General features: G+C 36.8%; 1 long non-coding RNA gene across 2 annotated transcripts; it reads left to right on the forward strand.

Moving 5' to 3' along the window:
• Window positions 1-13097: 13097 nt before the first annotated feature.
• LOC128195631 (uncharacterized) lies at window positions 13098-15365 on the forward strand. 2 transcript variants are annotated; one of them, XR_008247342.1, is made up of 5 exons: window positions 13098-13655; window positions 13749-14047; window positions 14156-14370; window positions 14765-15023; window positions 15121-15365. It is a non-coding gene; the product is annotated as an uncharacterized LOC128195631 (long non-coding RNA). The 2 variants fall into 2 exon arrangements; XR_008247341.1 differs by having other exon boundaries at window positions 13101-13655; window positions 14765-14998.
• The last annotated feature ends 12053 nt before the right edge of the window (window positions 15366-27418 follow it).

Below are 27418 nucleotides of genomic sequence, written 5' to 3' on the forward strand. Positions count from 1 at the left end.
AAGAAACTACTTTCTATATCGGTTTAATTAGAATTTGTATAGAAATTTTTCTTCTTTATTATAAAAATGTTATTGCGTCCACTTTCTATATCAATTATAATTATAATGAGTATAAAAATTTTCTTATTTATTACAAAAATGTCACCGCGTCCATTTTTTATATCGATTATAATTAAAACTAGTAGAAAAAAAATTCTTTTTTATTACCAAAATGTTACCATGTCCACTTTCTATACTAGTTATAACCAGAATCGATATAAAAAAATTTATTCTTTATTAGTATAATATCATTACACCCACTTTCTATACCTGTTATAGTTACAACCGATATTAAAAATGTTATCATATTTATAGTTATGTCACTGCGTCACTTTTTATACTCGGTGGATTATAATTGGTATAAATAAGTGTTTTTTACACTAATGAAGTGAAGTTCTTCCTTTTATACCATGTGTACAATAATTGATTATTTTGTCGTGAACAAATGTTTTAGTAAAACATACTTGAGAAAGAGTTGTTGGTTGTTTAATCATTTTGCATTTATATATCTATGAGCATGGGTAATGCATTACACTTTTGTTTGGTCAAGTTCTTGTTATTGTAGTTTGTTGCTTTGCACTTTTTATGAAGTTGGGACATTATTATTGATTTGATTTTTCTCCATAATGATGTAGTTGATGGAGTTGAAGGGTTTAATATTGAGGATGAGATTATCAAGACTTGGTTAAAGAATGATGGATAAGACCTCAAACGCCATTGTAGATGTTGTCTTTCCTAGTTGCACATCATGATTTGAGGTTTAAGATTGTCAAATGTTTTCACCAAAGGTAACTTCAACATAAAACATGAATGATTATTTAATTAGGTTTTTGTATGAAGACATATTTAGTTAACAATCATAAATGATATTTAGATAAAATGGTCACTTTATCATGCACGACTAATTGAAAAGAAAAATGAGATGTCTCTTACATACAAGAGTCTTATTATATGTTTTTCGGATCTTATAGAATGAACTTTCTAGTCAAATTGATTTAATGAAAAATTCTTATAAATAAATTAAATACCATTAATATTTATAGAGTCTTAAAATATGTAGGATAAACCATGGTAAACAATACCATGACGAAGATGAAGACCTCCAAATTAATTAAATTAATTTATTCAATTCTAGAAATGATAAAATAATTTTCTTATATTATCTTTTAGATTGTTATGTACATATGATTCAAAAAATTCTTTACTAAAAATAGGAAAAGAGAAAACATAACAATGTTCATAATGTATAATTCAAAATTACAGTCAAGATAAAAAAATAATACTCAAAAATTGTTTCAATTTGATCAAGTGAAGATACTAAAAGATGTTCACGCATCCTTGTTGTAAGTGTTCACAAAAATTCAACATATTTGTAACACCTCAAATTTTGGGATGTCATGAGTTTACAAAAACTTTTAAAAAATTTAACTCTGATACTATTTCGAAATACAGTTTAAATAAAAACTTCTATTTATTATAACCAAATTTGAAAAAGTTCATAAATCAAATGTAACTATAAAACGTTCATATAATCTCATTACAAAACTATTAATATAAAAATCGAAATCCCATAGTTCTCGCTCAATTTCGCCTTAGCTACATCTGTAACAACATCTACTCCCGTAGAAGTACGATCATCATAGATGGAAACCACAACTACAACACGCAAGGGTGAACTAACAGAAACAAGACATATAAACATACATAAGTATTAACATCAACTTAGAATAAGATTTTCGAATAGTACATGTCATCATACACCTACACACGTCTTCACATGACATGACATCAAATTACTTACACCCGCACTATTAGAATTGAGAATCACCAGCATATAACGATACGATCATTTTCATCAAAGTGACCAAGTCACACCCAAACTCATTCGGTCATTCACTAACTCATTCTCCAATTTGTTTGAAATCATTCACTATATATTGAATCACCACCGGGTCACTCACATACAACATAAGGTCGAGTGTCACCTCCCACCACTCTTTTAAAGAGCTTCATTGGGCCGGTACACTTTACCACACCATTACATCACGACATTTCCCACCACTCTCTGGAAAGCTTCATCAACAAGTACGCTACTTCCTAACACTCTCTCAGAGTTTCACCGGGCAAGTATACACTTTCTACCACCCTCTTGGAGCTTCACCGGACAAGTATACACCCCCACCACTCTATCCTCAGAGAGCTTCACCGGACAAGTACTAGTGCTACTTCCACCACAACTTCCAGGAGCTTCACTGGGCATCACATAAACATAAATCCAACCTCACAAGAAATAAACATCTTCATACTCACACAACCACCCAATAGTATTCACGTATACCAACATTCTCGAACAATAATTAAGCAACCAACATAATAATAACAAGTCAACCAAAATTAAAATAATATAAGTATTTAACTAGAGAACCCATGACTAATCAATGAGTCAATTCTAAAACTAGACACTAAATTTTTAATGAAATAACCGTAGACTTAAACTTACTTAAACTTAGTCAAATAATATGTATTCATCATGAAACTAAAATCTCACATCTTCTTATTAAACCTATGTCCAGTGAATTCCATAACAATAATAACTCTTAATTCCATGTTAATTTACGAACCAAAAACATGCATCAGATTTAATAAATATAACCATTTATTTTACCAATTAAACAATGCACATGAATAATGGTATTTATCCAAAAAGAAACGTTTTCAAATCAACATTCAATGCATACCGTAATATTTATGCACTGGACAAGCCAAAAAAAACCTATATTACTATGCAGTATGGATTATTAGGATATTTAAATATCCACCGTGCATTTACTAATATATATTACTAATGTTTAATGCATCAGCTTTCATAAACTATTCATTAAACCCTATACAATCAACACCTAAACTGCTGAGAATTCAACAATGACAATTAATAACCTAAAAGATAAAATCATCCCTAATCCAAATCAAAATCATTATTACACTAAACCATTTTCATATGTTCCTACTTCATATGTAAATTTATTTTAATTCCATGCGCTAGCTTATACAATCCATGCGTCAGTTTTTCTAAACTAAAATTCCATAAAATTAAACATTAAAACAGACTATGTATGTCATACACTAAACCAACAAAACTTGATTACATAATTCTTTTTATCCACCAACGTTAATTCAAATTTATTTGTAAAACAACATGCATTCCAACATATCTAAACTACACCGAATAAAATAAAATAAAATAAAACCTAAATATAACCTACAGCTTCCATCGCACATCGTGGACAAAGCAAAAGAACTAAATCATCACCACGATCATAAACAATTTGGCATTGTACACACCTCTCAATCAAACGTATCTCTCAACCTCATGAATATCCAGAAAATAATTACATAAATTGATCAACGTATTGGATGTCACATAAAGCAACCATATGAATAGCTCCCCTTACCTTGGCTTTCATAGATTCCCTACGGTTTATGGATTTCTAGGAAGGTTTGGAAGGTCTCTCCTCTCCCATGGCAGCAACAATAACCCATGTCTTCATCTTGGAACCTTACGGCTATCTCTTCTGTCATTGTACCCTCTCTCCCGACTTAGCAAGGAAACGAATATAACTAGGGTTTTTCTCTCTTTGCTCTTATGGCCTAATGGATATTTTATTTTCTAGGTTTTACCATACACTCACTTAAATATCTCTATACACTATCACTTTCTGTTTTCCTTTTATTCTTTATTTATTTGTTTAAAACCTAAGACCCAAGCTCTGACTGCAGCATGAAACGTACCAAAATTACATTAAGGAATTCTCTCCCTGTTTTGTGAAAAATACAATAATATAACGAGATTACGTTTATGTTTTATATATATAGGGAAAACTATAAAACTAATACCCACACGGTTCTCAACAACCAAATTCTCCCTCTAAAGAATTTTTCAACTAGTTAAAGAAATAAAAATAAAAATCAAACTTAAAGGCACATTTAACTTTTCTCTTGCACAACTAAAGAAAATAAATCCTGCAACTAAAAAAAATAAAAAGATCCAAACAATAATATCACATGTCATAGATTCACAGCACGGTAGAGAGAAGAAGGTTTAAAGGAGGAGAAGAGAGAGACAAGATAAGCCAGAGAAAAAGAAAATATTATTGATTGATTGATTCACTGAGTACAGAAAAGGGGAGAGATATATAGAGGGAAGGATAACTACAAAAGCGGGTCATGCAACCCAACCAAATGGTTATAAAAGGTGTACCAATATTATCAGCCCCCCTCAAGCTGGGCATAAATGTTTTGGAGACCCAGCTTGGAACGAAGAAGTTGAAAAATAGGGGGAGGTAACGGTTTGGTTAATATGTCGGCAATTTGCATAGTTGTGGAGATGGGGATAAGCTTGATCAGCCCAGCTGCAACCTTTTCACGTACAATGTGGCAGTCAATGTCAATGTGCTTTGTACGTTCATGAAAAACTTGGTTAGAAGCAATTTGTATGGCAGATTGGTTGTCGCAGTATATGAGGGCAGGAGTCGTGGAAGTAACGTGGAGATCATGAAGCAGATATGTAAGCCACTGCATTTCACACACAGTGCTGGCGAGCGAACGGTATTCAGCCTCAGAAGAACTACGGGAGACCGTCGGTTGTTTCTTGGAACGCCATGAAATGAGAGAGTTTCCAAGATAGATAGTGAACCCAGTGACCGAACGGCGAGTATTAGGGCAGGTGGCCCAATCAGAGTCACAAAAAGCTTTCAGTTGAATAGTAGAGTTGCACGGAAAATGAATACCAGCACCAGGGGTGCCTTTGAGATATCGTAGGATACGAGTAGTGGCTTGTTGATGGGCAGTCGTAGGTGTTGAGACTTTGGCAAGTGTACCAAATCGTTCAAGTAATAAAACCGGTAAGACCGGATATCGTTTCCCAAGAGACTCGTGTCCTAGACAATCGTATAATATCTAACTAATTTAGACAAAAGAATGATTCCATGTTTTTGTGGTTTTCATGCAATTGAATTAAAGATAAAACATAAATTGTAAAAGTGATCTTTGATAACGCAAACACTTAGGAATGCAAAGATTAGAAATGCTATGGAATGATATTGTTGGGGGATGATTTCACCTACTTCACTCTTATGTATAGAAAATCACTTCCTCTTCATTAATTAGCCAATGTCAATCTTCTAATTTACTCAAACCCAATCCCTTGGTAGAGAGAGCCTAGACTTACTTCTTAAACTCCAATCCCTTGGAAAACCTAACAAGTTCATCCGCTTTAAGAATTGAGATTCAAGACAACCAAAGGTCCTAGTTCTATCCCTAGATACAATTTCCTTTAGGTGTTTAATCCAGTTCTAGATTCACCCAATATTTCCCAATATCAAGCAAACCCTAAAATCATGATATGGTTGAATTACTCATACAAGCTTTAAGTAGAGGAATTAAACACTAACAATCAATGAAAGAGGCATATAATCATTCAAAACAACTGTAATTACATAAGAGATCCGTGGTTACATCAATCCCCAACAAGAATGAAACTAGCTCTCCATGAATGGAGAGCTTGAGCTTACAACAATGGTGGAAATGGAAGAAGGAGGAGGACCCAAGGATGAAGAAGGGCTGTTCCCACAGCTCCTAGCTCGCCTCTGGACGCTCCAATTGAGAGAATTTGTGTCTGGGATGCCAAAGATATCAAAGCCCTTCTAATTTGGGGTTAAATAAACCCAATCTGCCAAATCAGCAGCAGGCGCGCTTGAGACCGCGCTCCAGCGCGCGAAAACAGGAAAAAGGGCGCTCCAGCGCCCTTTTGTAGGGGGCGCTCCAGCTAGATCCAGTCCTGGTGCAGAGCCCGCTCCAGCGCCCATGGAAAAAGGGCGCTCCAGCTAACTTTTTCCAGATTCTGGTTCTTCATATTTTTGCTGTTTTTGCTGTTTTCTTGTTTTCTCTGGTTCCAGCACTCTTCATTTGATGCAGAGACTTCTTCCAACTAATTAACTTGTATAAATAAAGGGGTTAATGATCAATTTATCCAATTAAAGCTTAAGATGAAACCACTTCTTAAACTAAATGAAAACTAGGATTTACAAGGTAAAAAGGATGAGAAAGAGTTGATATTTTCTCTAATTCAATACTGAATTCATAGTAAAATATGCCACTATCAACTCCCCCAAACTTAGAACCTTGCTTGTCCTCAAGCAAAAGGTATCTGACTGTCAAACAAAACATATTTTTCAAAGATAACAGCTGGATTCATAATACATTGCTTAACTTGAAACAACTAGAAATGTGTATCATGTTAGTTTTCCACTATGATGCTCACAACACAATCAATCAATCAAATGCCATAGTTTATAAGAGATCAACAGTCATGGCAAGATGCTTTACTGAATTATGTAGAACCAATCCTCACTTAAGATAGTGTTTCACTCTAATGCACTGGTGTATAAGGATGTGTGTCTATCACTCTACTATCAAACTGTCACACAAATCAACTTTGCCATTTGTTTCAACCAAATTAAACACATTCACAAGTAAGTCAACATCACAAGGACTTTCATTGGCTTGTATTGTGGCTGGGCTAAGAAGGAACATGGTTTTTCTGGATAACAAAGCACCTTGAGCTAAGAGATCAAACAATTACAATCATGAATAAAAGTTCTCTTTTGCTTCACTTAGATTACCACCAATGTCGAACTTAAATCCCAACTTTCTTTCATTCAGTTCTTTTTCTTTATCTTCTTCTTTCTTCCTTTTTGTTACTTTTGTATCTTTCAAATTTTTCTCAATTCATCCTTTCATAACAACTCCCCCAAACTTAATTCATTCTCCTGCAGTACATATGATTTCTCTATTTAGCTCAAGGTAAGGAAAATAGGGAAATTTCATTTGGGCTTTAAGGTTCAAAAAGAGTCATTTATCAATCAAGGTCGAAAGGTTTTGAATTGGTTTCTTTTGGCAAAATGTGGAAGAAGTAGGAGATCAAGATGGCCTTGATCATGTGCAACTAACAAGCAAATGGTTCAAATCAGAGAAACTCAGGCAAAGTCAATTGTGATCAAATATGATAGCATTCATAAGAAAATTCTAAGGCACAACATCTCACAAGGTCAACTCGAGGTTCCACAATAACATCAAGCAACTGCCATGAATAATGATCTAAGTTAAGCATACAGCATTCTCAGACTTTTTCATGAAGGAAGCAATACAATTTGAACTAAATTGACCCATCTCAAGCATCATTTCATATCAAACCATAAGCATTATGAATCAGCAAAAGTCTATCAAGCCAGATAACTCAGCATACTTCAAACAAACTAAAACGATAATTCAAAGACATTTCCAAAGCTTAAACTAAAGTTCAAACAACTAGAGAAAACACAAAGAAAGAAAGCAAAATAAAACTTCAAACTGTGATGCCTAATCATTCATATCAGCGTCTTCATCATCAGCATCATCATCAACATCTTCATCATCAGCATCATCATCATCAGTATCTGTAGTGGCAGCTCCACCTCTCCCAGTAGTTTGGGACTGGTCCCCAGGCCATGCTACTCGTGTAACATATTCTTCATGTGTCATAAAACTATAGGTGGAAGAGGCATGATACAGTTGTCTCATCATCTCTGCTTGAGCCAACCCAATTCTGTTAACGGCCTCTAGTTTTGCATCAAGTAAAGCAAACTGCATGTCAGTCATCTGATATGGGTCGGATGAAGGTGTAGAAGTCTGTGGCCGATGATGGATCCTGGGAGATTGTGGTGGTTGAATGGGAATATCTTCCTCATTAAGGCAGAATTGAGTGTAGTACGCCATGTCAATGGGTTTTCGAGGCATCTCAAATGGTGGAGTAGATATATCCACTCCTGCCTGCTCACAAAGGTGAGTGATCAATGAAGGGTGGCCTAAAGGAGCTTTAGCCTGAGGTGCATGGGCACAAGTAGTGATTTCATTGGCAATGAGTTTGCCCAAATTGATTGACTTCCTTGTGAGGATGCAATAGAGTATAATGGCGCGGTTTGTGGTGATATCGGACACATGTGATGAAGGAGCGATGTTGGCCAGCATGAGTGCCATCCAGAATTTACTGAGAGGAGTAAGAAGTGACCTCCTGATGTATAGGGGTTGTTCCTGTCTGTTTCTCTGAAAAGTACCCCCAGGGATGCACAAAGTCCTCTCAATGGCTTCATAGTCTATTTCCTCTCTCAGTAATGTCTCATAATCAGTTGGCTCATCTGTCTCGTGCCAATTCGTATTGAGGAAGTCATTAATTGTGTCTGCATTAAAGGGAACATACCGACCTCGAACATAGCTGGCAAAAGGATCAGCATTCCTGGAGAAGATCTTGGCATTAGTGTAGAACTCCTTGACCACTTCAACATTGGCAGGGGCTGGATAAGTAGTCAAGGCGCTCCAATTTCTCCTTCTTATGGTATTGGTGAACCTTGGTATGTCATTGGGCATAACCACAACCTTCCTCTCCATCAACAATTTACGATTCTGTACTAAGGAGTAGTGTTTCTGATGGTCTTTAGTTAGAAAAAGGTCCGAGTAAACCTTTTCCTTCCTCCTTTGGCCCCTTTCAGTGTTAGCAGCAGTGGTTTTGATCCTTTTTGAACCTGAAGATGAAGCCATGTCTGCATAAAAAGATTGAAGCGAAAGTTTGCAAGTGAGATTAACCAATGTTGAAAACACACATTTACCAAATACATTTAGGGAAAAACTCAAATAATGGATTCCAGGGCATAAAACACAATGGACAAAACATTAGAAACATTAAAAAGCATGCTGGAACACTCTGAATTGGAATTGGACAGCAGCTACAGAGTGCAGCCAAAGCTGCAGTGGGGGCGTCGCGCGCTGGAGCGCCCCTCGTCAATGGGCGCTGGAGCGCGCTTCGGCAGAGGAGTCTGCAGGTGCTGTGGATTCCACTTCTCGGTCAGATGATTTCTAGCTTATTACAACAATGTACTTGGTTCATAACAACCCAATGAGTCCTATTATCTCTACATCACAGCAGCAAATCACAAGCACAAGTGTAATCAACAAAATCTAAGTGAAAAGCATGTGGGCAATGATGAAACCAAAATAGATGCAAGGAGATTCAACCAATTGGGGAAAAACAGAAAAACAAGCTTCAAACATGACCAATTATCACAATCAAAGAGCAATTCAGAAAACAAAGTGCAAAATCAAAAGGGAGAAGTTCAAAGCCCTACTTGAGTTGGAGAAGATGAGTTGGAAGAAGGCCAAAGTATGGTGTGACCGTGGGTGAATGTGGAGGTTGAGTGGAAGAGAAGGTTGAGTGAGTGGATTGGGGGTTTAGAATTGGGTTGGAAGAGGCTTGGGTACGATAAGGAGTGGGGAAGGGAGAGAGCAGAAGTGAGACAGGTGTTATTAGGGTTAAGAAAGGTGAGTTGGACCATACACTGTGCATCCAGGCCCAAAACTAAATGCAGCATTTTCTGCAGAAAACGCCGCTGGAGCGCCCTTTGGCTATGGGCGCTGGAGCGCGCGATGGGCAATTGGCCAGGAAAATCAATGCAGCGCAGACGGCGCTGGGGCGCCCCTGAGGAATGGGCGCTGGAGCGCCATATCAGCAGACAGTTCTGCAGAATTTGACCACTGGACCTATGATTTTTGAAATTTGATACTTCTTGGCACTCAATTCAGTCCAGATTAATGTGATTTCACTATACAAACTTGATCAAATCCCTAAGGAGTGAAATTGAGGGTAAGAATGCCAAATTAGGTGCACACTTCCAAAGCTTTTCAAATTTACAACTCAAGATTTCAATTTTTTGCACTTTGAACAAACCAAAACTCAACAATTAAGCTTAACACAAGCTCAATCAAAGTTAAAAACACAATAAAACAGATTGACCATATCTCAATCCTCTCAATTCTCAATAAAACTCAACTTGACACTAGTGGACCACAAACACACATAAACTAAAATTCAAAATAACATGATCCAAAATAATCAAATCAAGCCAAAACATTCTAAAATAAAATCAAACAATCAAAACACACTTCAAACAATAAAATCACACAAGAGAAAGGGTTAGAAAGCTGGGTTGCCTCCCAGTAAGCGCTTGTTTAACGTCATTAGCTTGACACCATTAAGCTCAAGTTTGATTTTTGATGTTGGAATGCTTCTTCTTGTCATGACACCAACATCCTCTCAGCAATTTCCTAGTCACCACCTTGACTCTCCTAGAATATGGAGCCTCTATCTCAAGCACTCCATTTATCTTTATGTTCTTGATGACCCATAACCTATTCTTGAATCTCACTGGTTTGCCAGGTTTGGGCTCATCGCTTGCCATCACAGGATTTTGGTGAACTAGTTCCTCTTCCTTTTCTTCTTCTTCTTCCTTTACTCTTGGAGATAAACAACTAAGGCTCCTCTTTACCAACTTGGCAGCTTGCTCTGTTAGACTAGTAATTGATAGAAGTTCATCTGTAGCTTCAAGACTAGTCTCTTTTTCATGATTTTGCTGCTCAACCCCAAAGACATTGAAAGTCACCTCCTCATCTTGGTCTTTCAATTTCACTGTTCCTTCTTCCACATGAATGACAACCTTGGCTGTCTTCATGAAAGGTCTTCCAAGGATGAGTGGTATATCTGCAGATTCCTCCATGTCCATAACTACAAAGTCCACTGGGAATTGGAGTTTGTCTATGTTGACCACCACATCTTCCACTACACCATATGGGTACTTGATGGATCTATCTGCCAGTTGCAACATCATTCTTGTAGGCTTGACTTCAACACCACCAATCTTCTTAAGCATGGATAAAGGTATCAGATTGATACTAGCCCCCAAGTCAACGAGAGCTCTACCTATCTCCTGGTTTCCAATAGTGCATGGAATGGTGAAACTCCCTGGATCTTTAAATTTTGGAGGAAGAGTCTTTTGCATGATGGCACTGCAATTTCCCTGCACTTCAATTGTTTCCTCATCTAAATACTTATTCTTCTTGTTGAGGATTTGCTTCATGTACTTTGCGTAGGCGGGAATTTGTTGTAGTGCTTCGGTCAATGGCATGGTAATCTCAAGTTGATCAAATATTTGCTTAAACCGAGCCAATTGTTTCTCCTTCCCTTCAGTAGATGAGATTTTTGGGTAAGGAAGGTGTTTCACAATCTCTTTCTCTTTTTGATTTTTCTCTTTTTCTTTCTTTTTATTCTCTTCTCCACCTTCAACAATCTCTTCTTCAATTATTTCTTGATCTTCCTCTTCATTCTTTTCTTGTTCTTTTTCTTCTGGCTTTTCTTTTTCTTCTTCTTTTCTTCCAACCTCTTTCCCACTTCTTGTGAATATTACATTACATTCTTCCTTGGGGTTGACTTGCGTATTTGCAGTAAATTGTCCACCCTGTTGGTTTGCTAATTGCTTAGCCAATTGACCAACTTGCACTTCCAAATTCTTTATAGATGCATTAATATTTTTCTGGTTTTGGATGGACTGTTGTATGAACATTTGCAAGGTATCTTCTAGCTTTGAAGTCCGATCATTTTGAGGTTGATAATGCTGTGCAGGTTGATACGGATTTTTACTGCTAGAAGCTTCTTGATTTTGTCTCCACCCTTGATTGGAAGGATTAGGGAAATGATTGTTGAAGAAGTGTTGTCGTCCTTGATTTCCCATATAATTGACTTCTTCAGGTTGGGACGTACTAGGACTTTGACAATGGCCGTTGGGGTGGTTATCTCCACAGAAATCACATCTCATTACTTGATGGTTGAGGTTGAGCTTGCATTGCTTGTAACTGCTGAGGTAGTTTGGCCATATGTTGAGTTAAGAGTTCCATTTGTTGAGCCAGAAGCTTATTCTGTGCAAGTAAAGCATCCTGGGCACTCAGTTCATACACTCCTCTCCTCTGTGCTGGATTTCTCCCATGTTGGCTTCGCATGTCAGTGGAAGCCATATTTTCAATCACCGCAATGGCTTCATCAGCAGTTTTAAATAGTACTGAACCACCAAAAGATGCGTCTAGTATCATCTTAGTATGAGGTTGCAAACCATTACAAAAAGTTTGCACTTGCATTTCTAGACTGAATCCATGGCTGGGACACTTTCTCAGTAAGGATTTAAATCTTTCCCAGGTTTCACAAAGTGGTTCATCTACTCCTTGTACGAAGGTAGCAATGGCAGCCTTCACCTCTGTGCTCTTTGATGGAGGAAAGAAGCGTGCTAGAAATTTGTATTCCACATCCTCCCAGCTCGTAAGACTTTGATTAGGCTGTGACTGGAGCCAAGCCTTTGCTTTGCCATTCAGAGAAAATGGGAAGAGTCTCATGTACAATGCTTCTTCATCCTCCCCTTGTACACCCATAGTACCACATAGCTCATAGAAAGTGACCAAATGAGCATGGGGGTCTTCATTGTCCAGGCCAGAAAATTGGTTTGAACTGATGAGCTGGAGTAGAGCAGGCTTCATTTCTGCCAGCTTGTCACTCATAGTGGGCCTCACAATGCTTGAGAAATTCCTCGGGCTTGTGTAGGTTATTGAGTCCTGATGAATCAATATTTTGCTCACTTCACTTAGTTTATTGTGCTAGATTTAATTAGGGAATTGTGCATAATTGTCCAGTATTTTCCCATTTTACTGAATTGAGCTTAATCCGATCAGAAATTCTTATTTTAATTAATTTGAATTATCTGAGTTAAATATTTTGCATTATAAATTGTAGGGAAAACTCTGAAAATATTTTAGGACATTTAGAAGAAATTTTATTTGCATACTGTGTTATTTACTCGAAGTTATGCTGTAGTGATTTAATTTGTGTGTTGATCTGTGATGAATTATTTTTCTTTGAATTTTTAGAAGAACACAACACACATATGCATCTCACGGTTTTAGAGCTTTCATGTTGAAGAATGAAGTGTGAATTTTACAATGGAAAGGTGCAAGTTCAGCCACTACAAAAAAAATGGTATTTAAGGGAGGTTATTTTGCGGAGGTTATAAAAACCCTCCGCAAATTAATATGATTTAATTTGGTTCTATTGAATTGTGAAAGGCCTAATGATAGCGGAGGTTTTAAGTTCTTTTTAAAGAGGTTCATAACTAACCAAATTATAATACATTTTTCTTTTTATTTTTTTTCGTTTTTCAGTCTTTTTCTTCCAAAATTTTATCTTACTTTATTTTTTCTCCAAATTCCTAAACCTAAACTTAACTTCATCAAACACTTCCTTTTTCTCATGTATCATCTACACTCTTTGAGCCGTCTTCCCGTCACAGCCATTCTCGACCAGAAAAAGCGTAATGACGACCCACTGTAAAGTGCTGAGAAGGTGATCTTGTAGAGGAGCTTGATGTCGCCTATCATGAAGGTGGTGAGGAGTTCGGGGTCGACGTTGGACTAGACGAGGGAGTCGTAGACTTGGGAGACGCATATACAGTCAAAGGGGTTTTCAGTTCTATGTTTTCCATTTTTGATTCAAAACTCAAATCTTAAAACTCTTCCCCAAACCTCTCTTTTAGGTTTAGGTTTCATGTTTCAGAGGCTTTACCTTTCACTAGTATCCTCAAATTCGTGAAATCATAAAACCCTAATCGAAGATGAGACAGTTCTCAAACGCCTCTGCACTTATCGCGGCCACAACGGTATCGTTTGGTGTTGCAACGCCTTTCCATATTGATTTCACTTCCAATTCAACTTTTCAAAAATGTCTCTCACACTGATTGTTAATGGTGCAGGATATTCTGGTTAACTCATAACAGGGAGTGGGGATTATTGCTGCCTTGTATGTGTTTGATGAAATTCCTAGGTTAAGTGCAATACATTTTTGTTGCCCACCATCGTTCTTCTAATAAGAAAGGCGTTTTTATAGTGTAATTAGTGCTTTGTATGCAAATTTTGAACAATACTACACCATATTTTGGAAGTAGTGGTTGATGGGTCAGTAAGGGATGTATGGATCCCTCTTAAAAGAGTGCGTTCTGGAGAATTAAGACTTCGAATATCAATTAGAGTGGATGACCAAGAAGGACCGAAGGTGTGCTTATTCACTTTGAAATTAGTGATTCTTTCAACCATTTAGTCATTTTACTCACAACTTTTTTTCACTACTTGGATATTCATGCTAACAATTTTCAATGTACAGGGTTCGGGTTTTGGCTCAAGCAATGGTTGGATTGAACTTGTCCTGGGAAGGGATTGTTATTGTCTATCTCAAAGGCATAAGTGATCCATATGTGAGGGTACACTACGAAAACTTTAAGAAACAGACAAAGTTTGGAATACTCACAGGTTACTCTAGCTGCCTATATTGAACTTTTGTGCACTTTACTTAGTGCTGGAGTCCAGGCTAATGCAAAAGTAAGATTTATTTTTATGTTTAAAGTTGTAACAATGTTGAGTTTTTGCATCTTCTGTTGTATGAGTGGGAAAATAAGGCATATGAGTAAGGAAGAGTGTTTATTCATTGTAAAATGAGTTAAAAATAAAACAATGAAAATATCATCAAGATATAAAAGGTATGCATAGGAAATATTATTTATTTTTTCATAGAGGTTCCTCAAGTGGATCCCTTAGTAGAGGTTAGTGTTAAAACATCTCTCATGTTCCAGTTTACATTCTCTTGTTTATTTATTTATTTTTATCTTGATCATGGTATTAATTTTTAAACTTATCCACATAGGTATGCTTATCAGTCAAAATATGTTAAACTTTTTTCCGTTTCTTATGAATTTTGTGTATCATTTGTTTGCAGAGATACGGTCCAGTTATATCCACCATTCCTCAGCAGCTATCCAGATTTTAGTTTAAAATGATCACTAATTGAACGTAAATTTGAAGCTCACATGCTGATAAATCAAGGTGATAAAGAAGTGCCTTTTGTTCATGTCTGTTGCTTCTGCCCTCCTCAGGTTGCCAGTATTGATGTGGAAAGGGGCATTGGTTTTCGTTGCAAGTTTTTCTGGTGAAAGGCATTGAAGGGCAAAAAGTATGCATTTGAAATTCAAATATTGGTAGTTCATTTTCTTCTTTATAGTTTCCTTCACCTATTAAAGTCCAAGGGTCTGTTGTGATTTATTTTATTTTAATATTTTTCTTTTATCATTTCAGGAAGTTGTTGATACAAATGAGTTGGAGTTTTCTTTGAGTACAAGAGGATTATCTCATGCTAGGGGGTTTATGATGTGTTTTTAGGATATAATTATATTTAGTCTATTATGTATTTTTGACAATGTTAGAGTTTTTGGTCAATCTTGTAACTTTATTTAAATATTATGTATTTTTTTTGTATTTACATTGTAATTATTAATGAATGTATGTTATTTTAAATCATCAATGAAATTAATTTTGAATTATTTTTCAGTATTTTACAATTTTATATATTTTATTGATTTTTTTATTATTTCAGCAAGCTAGTGAATTGAATAGCATATAAAAAATATAGGTATTTTTTGTAATTAAATAGTTGAAAATAAAGGAGGTTAAAAACCCTCACAAAATAATAGTTAATAATAGAGGAGGTTTTTACCCTCCGCAGAAAAACCTCCGCAAATTGAATCCGATACCAGGGGTCGCAAAAAACCCCCGCAGATAGTTTGTGGCGACTCAAACTGCGGCGGTTTGAAAAACTCCCGGAATTTATTTTGCGGAGGGTGAAAACCTCCGCAAATCGAAAAAAAAACCTCCTCTAAATAACATTTTTTTTGTAGTGAGCTCACGTTTTTTCTCATCATTTGGAACATAGTAGCTTGTACACGGCTTCCAAAAACAATTAGCTTGGAATCCTTCTTTAAAGAAATAAACCACATATGAAAGAAGGGTCGCGGCATCTTTGAATGATTTTGCAATTGGAAAAGCATTCATGGAATCAAAAGGGGGCCACCTTGAAACCAAGCTCACGTTTTTAGACTTTCAATTTGGCAAGCATTTGGAATAAAAAATGGAAGGGGACCACGTTGTTTGCCATCCAACAAATTTACAAAGAAAGAAGTGGCCAAATATAAATGAAGTCACGGCAAGCACACTAAACCAAGGAATCTTCTTTTTGTATAAATGGCTTACATGACATAAAAGAGAAGGGGACCCACATGGAAGCAAATTCACGGTTTTGAAATGTTGGTAGCAAGCTTGAATATTATTGAAAAAGAAGCACATAACAAAGGAGACAACACACGGCCCACATGCAAAGAAAGCTTTTGAATTTTCGGTAAATGAAGTGTTGTAACACTAGCTCACGGTTTTGTTGAAAAAAAATGCCCATCACTCATTTCACAATTAGCTTTGAAATAACACACACCACACGGTATTTTCAACCAGCCGCCACTCTCTGATTTCCTTTTACAAACGCTGCTCACACATGAAGATATACATTAAAGTTTCAATTAAAATGAGAAGAAAGCTACACGACCACACGGGTTTGGCTTCAAGCAAACAGTCCAGCAGAAAGATCTCTCTTGGTTTGCAATCCAGCACTTTGGAATAGAAAAGGGTGTCTCGGCCTTGCTGGAAGAAGCTTCACAAGTCCAGCCATCTCCAAGTCTGCTAGCTTGGAAGAAAGAAGAGAATGGAGCAGCCACCTTCACGGTTTTCTTGAGAAGCGTCCAGCAGCTGCAACGGTTGAGGAGGAGGATGCTCTTGCACATATCCTGTAACACCTTTGGCCAGCATCTTAGCTGGAGCAACTATGGTCACGGCTGGAGCAACAAGCAACAAGTCCAGCCACCACCGTGAAGAAGTGAGGAGCTTACGGCTTGGTCCAACAGCATGGAACAGCCACCAAGAGGGAAGAGAGACGCGGAGAAGAGGTGTTGATATGTTGAAGTATCAGAGCTAGAATGGTGCAGCAGTTGGTCCAGAGTTGGAAACGGATGAAGAGGACAACAAGTAGCCCACGGTGCAGAAGCAACATGACCACCACGCATCCTTGAAGTTGCAAGAAGAGAATGGCAGCCACACATCCAGCTAAGTAAAGAATCACAGCTGGCTGAAGAGGAAGACGTCCAGTAAGCTTGGTGTGCATGGTGATGAAGGCAACAACTTGGTGCAGCAAAGAGAACGGAGATGATGAGAGCATCCAACAAGTCTTGCATCCATTGGAGACCAACACAGCCACGTCCATACGCCAGGAAGAAGAAACACGGCTGATTCCAGCAGCTTTGGAGGAACTCACGGCCCTTGAGGAGTTGCGTCCAGTAGTGGAAGCAGCTGAAAGGTGTCCAGCAAGGAAGCACTCACGTTAATAGTGGAGGAACCTCTTTGCTTTCATTCACTGCATGATGACATGCAAGCACCCATCCATGTTGAAGGCATCTCTCGGGTTTTTTATTCCAGCCACCATCAACAAGTTATTTTCTTATGGAAAAGAGGGGCCACTTTCAAACAATGAGCTCACGGTTAAATGGCCTAGGGGCAATAAAAGAGTCAATCTGGAAAAGGTAATTCACGTAAAGAAGAGGAGGAAAGTGGAGTTGATGGCTTGGCAATTCTCACAAGGAAGGGAGTTCACGGGAAGGATTATGAACAGAGAAGTCACGGGAGGCCCTGAGTTTTGCTATAAATTGGCAGCAACAAAGCAGAGAAATTATTAGATTTTAGTGTTAGATTAGGAGTAGTTTAGGAGAAGTCACGGTTTGGAGGAGGCTTCTGCCTCTTCCTTTTCCAGTTATTTTCAAACAGTTCATCAATTTTAAGCGTGTAGTTCATTTTACAGTTTGATCATTTTATTTCCATTTTATATTAAGTGTTGAATTTTAATTTAAATGTTGAATCCTTGATGAAATTGATTCTCAATTGCTTTTAATTTTACCGTCTCTTTTATTTTACTTGTCATTACGTTTTACCGTTTTTGCATTTTTACTGTTCCTTTTTTACCGTCTTTTACCATTCGTTTTTTTTACCACTGTTAAAATTTATTTCAAACGTTATTTTTAATTTTGTGTTGTTTAAATTCCAGTTTTAATTTTATTTTTCCGCATCAAAAATCACAAAAACACCCCCCCACTTCGTGTCAAAAATCTGAGACTGAACCGACACAAATTGGTCCTTGAGAGACGACCTAGGAGTCACTTCCTAGTAATATACTGCATTCATTTCGTGCACATCAAATTTGTATGACCGCGACAGTCGTATCAAATTTTGGCGCCGTTGCCGGGGACCAGTCGGAGGTTTGGTTTCAGATTTTTGTTATGTGAATTTTTGTTCTGTTAATATGTTTGTTTTGTGTGTTTTGTCTTGTATATTTTTGTAGGCGACAACGACACCTTCAGCAAATTTTGGCGGCGTTCTCACTTCAGTCCAGGTTCTTGTTTTAGATTTTTACTGTTTTTGTTTTATTACGTGGTTGTAATATATGTTTTGTCTTTTATATTTTTATTGTGTTGTGTTTTGTATTATGTTTGTCAATTAAAAAAAAAATTTAAAAATAAATTGTGTCTGAAGCATGTTTAATTGTGTCTGTCTTGTTTGTGTCTGAAGCATGTTTAATTGTGTTGTGTTTTATTTTGTGTTGTGATGTTCTATTTTCTGTATGCATGTCATGTATTTTATCTGTTAATTATTTTTTTTTTCTTTCCTGTGTTTTATTTTGAATTTTTCTTTTTAGATGTCTACCTATTTTAATTTTGTGAACAATGTTTATTCTGCCGATACCTCTAATTATGAATCTCCTTCTGCATGGTACTCTAATTATTCTGCTGATTTTTGTAATGAGAACAATATTGCGCATCCTCTGGTGAGGGGCGTACATGATGATGTTGCCCAGTCTATATCAGATTTTGAAATCAAGTTGGACGATAAGATTGACTCTCTTGAGAAGTTGGTGACACAATTGACTACCAACAGGAGATCTACATCTCCATCTGCGTCTGTTGCACGACTATGTGCTATTTGTCTTTCCAATAACCACTATACAGATGCATGTCCTTCTTTGCAGCACCCTGTTGCCTCTGATGCGCCTCAAGCTTATTCTACGAACATCTACAACAGGCTACAAAAACAGCAACAACAGCAGATGCAATTTTATGATGCTCCCTTTCAAATAACTCCTCAACCTTCAACTTCTGAACCTACATTGAAGGAGTTATTAGAGCAGATGACCATGCAGAATCTCAAGTTCAAGCAAGAGAGCATGAAGATCCAGCAGGAAACTCAAGCTGCCATGCAGAATCTGAGTAATCAGATCAGGCAGATGGTCACTCTTGCACCTGAGGAGAATGCTGAAGTTTTTGAGGACCAGGCAAGAATAAGCAGTACTATGGAGCCAGGTAGACCATTTTTATCTTCCACCGTGGAGGTAAATGTACCTCAACTTGAATGTGCAGTTGATGAATTGGAAATTCATGAGAAAATTTCTACTGAGCAAAAACATGTTTATTCTGAAACTGATATAGATTTGATTGACAATTCTGAAGTTTTTGATTCAGTATTAGTTTCTGAAACCATTGATATAAATGTTGTGTTGAATGAACATGATTACAGTGATGAAATTTCCATTGATAATAGCTTTGAACTGAATGTGGATTTTGTTGATAATGCATATGTCAATATTGATTTTGAGACAGGAATTTTGCAATCGCATAACATGATAAAGTTAGAACAAAATTTCGATCTGACTCAGTTTTCTGAGAATTGTGAATGTGATTGTGAATCTGGTTCTTGCCCGATTTGTATTGAAATTGATTATGTGTTACAAACAGATTCTGAATTCATAACAGATGTTATTGATTATGAGTTTGATGGCCAGGTTACAAAAGTAAATGAGAATACAGGTATTACTCCGATGTCTCAGACTCAACAACTGCTGGTGGACAGAAGGCTCCTCATTTTATTGATACAACAACTTGCTCGGAGAAGAAGCAAGAAAACTCTTGATTTGAGTAAGAGGGCAGTACTGGGCGAGCTGCTCCTGAAGACATCTTCGCCGGATCCTGAGGTGGAAGATATATCACTGATGGCCCAGAATTGGCAACTGCCACCATGACCAGGGAGCACTCTTTCTCCTCATTATGTACATATTATTTAGCTTTTCTAGTGTGTTTTCATGGTTGCATTTATTTCATTTTAAATTATTATTATTTTTTTTTAAATTGTGCGCATGAATTAAATTTAAAAAAAAAAAAAAAAACTTTGTGATAAAATATTTTGTTTTAAGCGTATCAAATCTTTATTCTGATATGTGTATTTATTTCTTAGTTTACGAATTATTATCTTTAAAAAAAAAAAAAGAAGAGTTTTTGTGTTTTGTTTCAAGTTTGTTATTTTGTTAATGTATGTTTTGTAAATATGTTCTTTGTTTGCTGTTTTTGACATATGTGTTTTATCCGCTTTTATATTTTAATTCTGTATTAGGTCTTTTGTTTCGTTATTATGTGTTCTGTTTTTATTTATTTATTTAGTTTTTGTTAAAAAAAAAAAAATCAACAAAGAGCATAATTAACATGTAAGGGCAGAGAGGTGTAATTTGAGCTGAAACTATCTGAGTACTTTTATTGAAAACCAAATTCACCGAAAACATTCTGTCTTACTTTGTTAATTATTATAATATTAATAAAAAAAACATAATAAAACATGGGCAGTGATCGATCAGTAATAATCGTTAAGGATTACAGTCCAACAAAAAAAAATAATAATAATAAAAATAAAATACATAAAAAGCATAATAAAGTGTTCGGGGTTCGATCAATGCTGATCGTTAATATTACAGACCATAAAAACATAAAAAAAAATTAAATAAAGCATTAAAAATGGAAGTATTCTCGAGATGGTTGTGGTGGTCTAAGGGAGAGCTCCGTTGAGGGAGCTCTGGTACGAAAAGTCACGAGCGGAGGCGGAGGAATCTCTGTTTCTGGATCGATTATGATAGGAATGGGGAAGAGGTCCAACAGCCTCGGTGCCCTCATTACCACCCAGCCATATTCTTTCAAACAAAAAAAAATCTTGTTAATAATAATAAAAAAAAAAAAAATTCAATAAAATTGAGATCTGATGAGAGTTCTTACCGTACATATACAGCGGCAGTTGTGAAAACTGAGTGCCAGTGGGGTCTATCTCCGCTTGCCAGCGCCTGACCCGATTGCCGTGGTTGTTGAACCAGCAGTGCACGTTGTATTCGCTGGCATCTCCGTAGGTCCTTAGTCGAGACGTGATCTCGACGACTTGCGCTCGGCTTGGATGAGTGACCCCATAGTTAAAGATGTTGGTCATCATCTTGACCTGATCATCTGTTGGGCGCCACCGCTGACTCGTGTATCTCTCGATTTCCATCTCACTCATCATATTTTCTAAATAAAAAATATATATAAAAATAAAAAGAACAAAAACAAAAAAAAAAAAAACAAAAAAAAAAATAATAAAAGGAAAAACAAGAAGAAAAAAAAATTTTAGATTCTTAGTTCTGTGTTTTCTTTATTATTTCTTGTTTACTTTCTGATTTATTTTGTCCAGTCTGTATTTGATGTTTCAGTATCTGGTCTCAGATCTGTTTCACGGTCCTTGCAAAAGGGTCCTAAACGGATCTTTGTCCAGTTGTCCTTGTCCATATTGTTCTTGTATATTATGTTTCTGTGTTTATTTTGTTTTAAGTGGGGTACGTGGCGTTGTTCTACCCGATTGTCTCTGCCATACCTTCAAACGAAGGGAGATTAACGTCTGGTTTCCAGCCGATATACCCCTTAAATTTTAAGACAATTGTGTTTTTTTGTGTTTTAAGTTTTTTTTTGTTTAGGAAAAAATTGAAAAGGAGAAGAAGGAAAGCAGGAAATGGAAAATAAAAGGCAGAAAGAAAAGAAGAACGAAGTGCATAAAGGAAAGGAATAACGGAAAGCTTAAAGGGGAGAGCAGGAAAGAGGAAAGCAGAAAAGAAGAAAAGTGTAAAGCAAGCAGGAAATGGAAAATAGTCGGCAGGAAAAGTAAAGAAATTACATGAAAGAAGAAAGAAAGGCAGATCCAGGAGCAGAGGACTTACCTGGAGTAGGAGGCTGGCAGAGAAGCTCCTCGGGGTTCTCACACTCTTCAGATGGCACCAGGGCAGAGGCTCCGCAGAGGTTCCAGATGCTCAGGTTGAGAGTGAGGAGAGCGGAGAGTGAAGAGAGAAGTGAGAAGTAGAGAGAGAGAGCAGGGCAGTCAGAAATGCCGCTCGGGAGCCGAAGTTGGCCTATTAATAGCCAAAATTCTGCCACTGTAGCAACAGTTCCGGTCTTTGCCACCGAGACTGTTGTCACAGTACCGGTATCCTTTTTCAAAAAAAAAAAAATAAAAAAATAAAAAAATAAAAAAATAAAAAAATAAAAAAAATAAAAATAAATAATTATAATAATAATAAAAAAAAAAATTATTAGCATCTACTGATGGGTGCTAGGTGTTTTGGACATCTGCTGATGGATGTCCCTGATAACATCTACTGATGGATGTTACTGAAAAATTTCTTCCCATTTTTCCTAACTTTTTATTGCACTTGTCTATATTATTTGACTCCTCTGAAATTGATAATCTGATGCTTGTAACACACTGAGGACATTGTGTGATTTAAGTGTGGTCTACTGGGGAGAAATTCTGATTTTTCTGTTAGTTTCTGTTAGTATGTATTTTGTGTGTTAAATTTTTTGTTTGTGTGTTAAATTTTTTGTTTTTGAGTGTTAAATTTTTTCTATTTTAAGTTATTTTTATCGAGTTTTGTGTGCAATAAATTTTACATTTTTCTCTTGATTTTTTGGATGATGTATAAGTTGTAGATTTTTCCTTCACTTACTTAATACTTATAGTTTGTAATCCTTGCTTTTCTCTGCCTGGAAAGATGATTATGTGTTTAAGAGGTTGATTTAATCGTGACAAAAACACCCTGTGTGAGAGATTTGAGCCACTTAATTTTCTTTCTTGTGTGTGATATGTATCTTGAATGCTTGCACATATGCCTTGGCTTGATTCTTTTAGATATACTTGATTGATATACATGTTCAGACGTGATAAAGGCATTTTTATTCTTGAGCCTCTTTAGCCAAATAAGCCTACCCTGTTATTATCCTTTGATAACCCCTTTGAGCCTATACTTACCCCATTTCTTTGTGATTGAAGCTCATACACTGAACCTAAGTGAAAACAATGATTACCTTAATCTTAGGAAAGTTTGGAGCTATAAAAGTGTTTTGTGAATGAGTGTGGTCTCCTTGGGAATTATGATGAATTGGCTAATGGTTCCTCATCTTGAGTTGTTTTGAAAATGATGATTTATATCCTGTTGTGTGATAAAGAGAGAAAAAAAATAGACAGGATGAAGAAAAAAAAATAATGAGAAAAAAAATGATAAAAAAAAATGATAAAAAAAAATATATAATTTTGTGAATAATGGAGTCGAGAAGAGGATTGAATTAGAGGTTTGGGCGTAATTTGACTGTATTTACACTTATTCCCCATTGCTCCTCTATTTCTTCTGAGCTATAGCTACTTATCCATATTTATCTTCCCCTGTCCTTGGCCCCATTACAACCCTGAAAGACCTTTAGATCTGAACATGCATATGTTTTAAGTGTTGATATTAGAAGCTTGCCAAGTCTACTTGTGTTTGTTTTCTTGAGTACATTGAGTTGAAATTATTTACCTTAAACACTTGAGAGAAACACTATTAGTGCATATGTGAGGTTATGTTACTTTTAAATCACCTCTTGAGCTGATTAATTATTTTTCCATACTGTGAATTGCTTGGATGATTTCTGTAAGTATGTGCTTTTCTTGATTTTGTGTTGGAAAATTTTTACTTCTTTCATCGGTCCATAATTCTTGAGAACTCTATAAATTCTTTTTATTTTTCTTGAGTCTTTGTTTTCTGCATGCTGAGTGTGTGTCACCTTCCTAGAAGTCCTTTGAAATATTCCCTGATTTGTGTTTTAATTTTGCCCAGGAGTGCAAAAGACTAAGTGTGGTCTATTTTGATGAATCAATATTTTGCTCACTTCACTTAGTTTATTGTGCTAGATTTAATTAGGGAATTGTGCATAATTGTCCAGTATTTTCCCATTTTACTGAATTGAGCTTAATCCGATCAGAAATTCTTATTTTAATTAATTTGAATTATCTGAGTTAAATATTTTGCATTATAAATTGTAGGGAAAACTCTGAAAATATTTTAGGACATTTAGAAGAAATTTTATTTGCATACTGTGTTATTTACTCGAAGTTATGCTGTAGTGATTTAATTTGTGTGTTGATCTGTGATGAATTATTTTTCTTTGAATTTTTAGAAGAACACAACACACATATGCATCTCACGGTTTTAGAGCTTTCATGTTGAAGAATGAAGTGTGAATTTTACAATGGAAAGGTGCAAGTTCAGCTCACGTTTTTTCTCATCATTTGGAACATAGTAGCTTGTACACGGCTTCCAAAAACAATTAGCTTGGAATCCTTCTTTAAAGAAATAAACCACATATGAAAGAAGGGTCGCGGCATCTTTGAATGATTTTGCAATTGGAAAAGCATTCATGGAATCAAAAGGGGGCCACCTTGAAACCAAGCTCACGTTTTTAGACTTTCAATTTGGCAAGCATTTGGAATAAAAAATGGAAGGGGACCACGTTGTTTGCCATCCAACAAATTTACAAAGAAAGAAGTGGCCAAATATAAATGAAGTCACGGCAAGCACACTAAACCAAGGAATCTTCTTTTTGTATAAATGGCTTACATGACATAAAAGAGAAGGGGACCCACATGGAAGCAAATTCACGGTTTTGAAATGTTGGTAGCAAGCTTGAATATTATTGAAAAAGAAGCACATAACAAAGGAGACAACACACGGCCCACATGCAAAGAAAGCTTTTGAATTTTCGGTAAATGAAGTGTTGTAACACTAGCTCACGGTTTTGTTGAAAAAAAATGCCCATCACTCATTTCACAATTAGCTTTGAAATAACACACACCACACGGTATTTTCAACCAGCCGCCACTCTCTGATTTCCTTTTACAAACGCTGCTCACACATGAAGATATACATTAAAGTTTCAATTAAAATGAGAAGAAAGCTACACGACCACACGGGTTTGGCTTCAAGCAAACAGTCCAGCAGAAAGATCTCTCTTGGTTTGCAATCCAGCACTTTGGAATAGAAAAGGGTGTCTCGGCCTTGCTGGAAGAAGCTTCACAAGTCCAGCCATCTCCAAGTCTGCTAGCTTGGAAGAAAGAAGAGAATGGAGCAGCCACCTTCACGGTTTTCTTGAGAAGCGTCCAGCAGCTGCAACGGTTGAGGAGGAGGATGCTCTTGCACATATCCTGTAACACCTTTGGCCAGCATCTTAGCTGGAGCAACTATGGTCACGGCTGGAGCAACAAGCAACAAGTCCAGCCACCACCGTGAAGAAGTGAGGAGCTTACGGCTTGGTCCAACAGCATGGAACAGCCACCAAGAGGGAAGAGAGACGCGGAGAAGAGGTGTTGATATGTTGAAGTATCAGAGCTAGAATGGTGCAGCAGCTGGTCCAGAGTTGGAAACGGATGAAGAGGACAACAAGTAGCCCACGGTGCAGAAGCAACATGACCACCACGCATCCTTGAAGTTGCAAGAAGAGAATGGCAGCCACACATCCAGCTAAGTAAAGAATCACAGCTGGCTGAAGAGGAAGACGTCCAGTAAGCTTGGTGTGCATGGTGATGAAGGCAACAACTTGGTGCAGCAAAGAGAACGGAGATGATGAGAGCATCCAACAAGTCTTGCATCCATTGGAGACCAACACAGCCACGTCCATACGCCAGGAAGAAGAAACACGGCTGATTCCAGCAGCTTTGGAGGAACTCACGGCCCTTGAGGAGTTGCGTCCAGTAGTGGAAGCAGCTGAAAGGTGTCCAGCAAGGAAGCACTCACGTTAATAGTGGAGGAACCTCTTTGCTTTCATTCACTGCATGATGACATGCAAGCACCCATCCATGTTGAAGGCATCTCTCGGGTTTTTTATTCCAGCCACCATCAACAAGTTATTTTCTTATGGAAAAGAGGGGCCACTTTCAAACAATGAGCTCACGGTTAAATGGCCTAGGGGCAATAAAAGAGTCAATCTGGAAAAGGTAATTCACGTAAAGAAGAGGAGGAAAGTGGAGTTGATGGCTTGGCAATTCTCACAAGGAAGGGAGTTCACGGGAAGGATTATGAACAGAGAAGTCACGGGAGGCCCTGAGTTTTGCTATAAATTGGCAGCAACAAAGCAGAGAAATTATTAGATTTTAGTGTTAGATTAGGAGTAGTTTAGGAGAAGTCACGGTTTGGAGGAGGCTTCTGCCTCTTCCTTTTCCAGTTATTTTCAAACAGTTCATCAATTTTAAGCGTGTAGTTCATTTTACAGTTTGATCATTTTATTTCCATTTTATATTAAGTGTTGAATTTTAATTTAAATGTTGAATCCTTGATGAAATTGATTCTCAATTGCTTTTAATTTTACCGTCTCTTTTATTTTACTTGTCATTACGTTTTACCGTTTTTGCATTTTTACTGTTCCTTTTTTACCGTCTTTTACCATTCGTTTTTTTTACCACTGTTAAAATTTATTTCAAACGTTATTTTTAATTTTGTGTTGTTTAAATTCCAGTTTTAATTTTATTTTTCCGCATCAAAAATCACAAAAACACCCCCCCACTTCGTGTCAAAAATCTGAGACTGAACCGACACAAATTGGTCCTTGAGAGACGACCTAGGAGTCACTTCCTAGTAATATACTGCATTCATTTCGTGCACATCAAATTTGTATGACCGCGACAGTCGTATCAAATTTTGGCGCCGTTGCCGGGGACCAGTCGGAGGTTTGGTTTCAGATTTTTGTTATGTGAATTTTTGTTCTGTTAATATGTTTGTTTTGTGTGTTTTGTCTTGTATATTTTTGTAGGCGACAACGACACCTTCAGCAAATTTTGGCGGCGTTCTCACTTCAGTCCAGGTTCTTGTTTTAGATTTTTACTGTTTTTGTTTTATTACGTGGTTGTAATATATGTTTTGTCTTTTATATTTTTATTGTGTTGTGTTTTGTATTATGTTCAGATGACACAGTCCTCCTTGTACGGATGTTTCCCTGCATACACTAGAAAACAACCAAACTCGTGCCACAAGTCAGCCCAAAAATAAAGATAATAATTACAACAAAAAAGAAAATTATACACAAAGATAAAGCCTTAATCGGTTAAAAATCACACAAAAGTCTAGTTTAACACGGGTCCCCGGCAGCGGCGCCAAAAACTTGTTGAGACTTTGGCAAGTGTACCAAATCGTTCAAGTAATAAAACCGGTAAGACCGGATATCGTTTCCCAAGAGACTCGTGTCCTAGACAATCGTATAATATCTAACTAATTTAGACAAAAGAATGATTCCATGTTTTTGTGGTTTTCATGCAATTGAATTAAAGATAAAACATAAATTGTAAAAGTGATCTTTGATAACGCAAA

This window comes from Vigna angularis, chromosome 2, assembly GCF_016808095.1.
Source record: "Vigna angularis cultivar LongXiaoDou No.4 chromosome 2, ASM1680809v1, whole genome shotgun sequence".
NCBI lineage: Eukaryota > Viridiplantae > Streptophyta > Magnoliopsida > Fabales > Fabaceae > Vigna > Vigna angularis.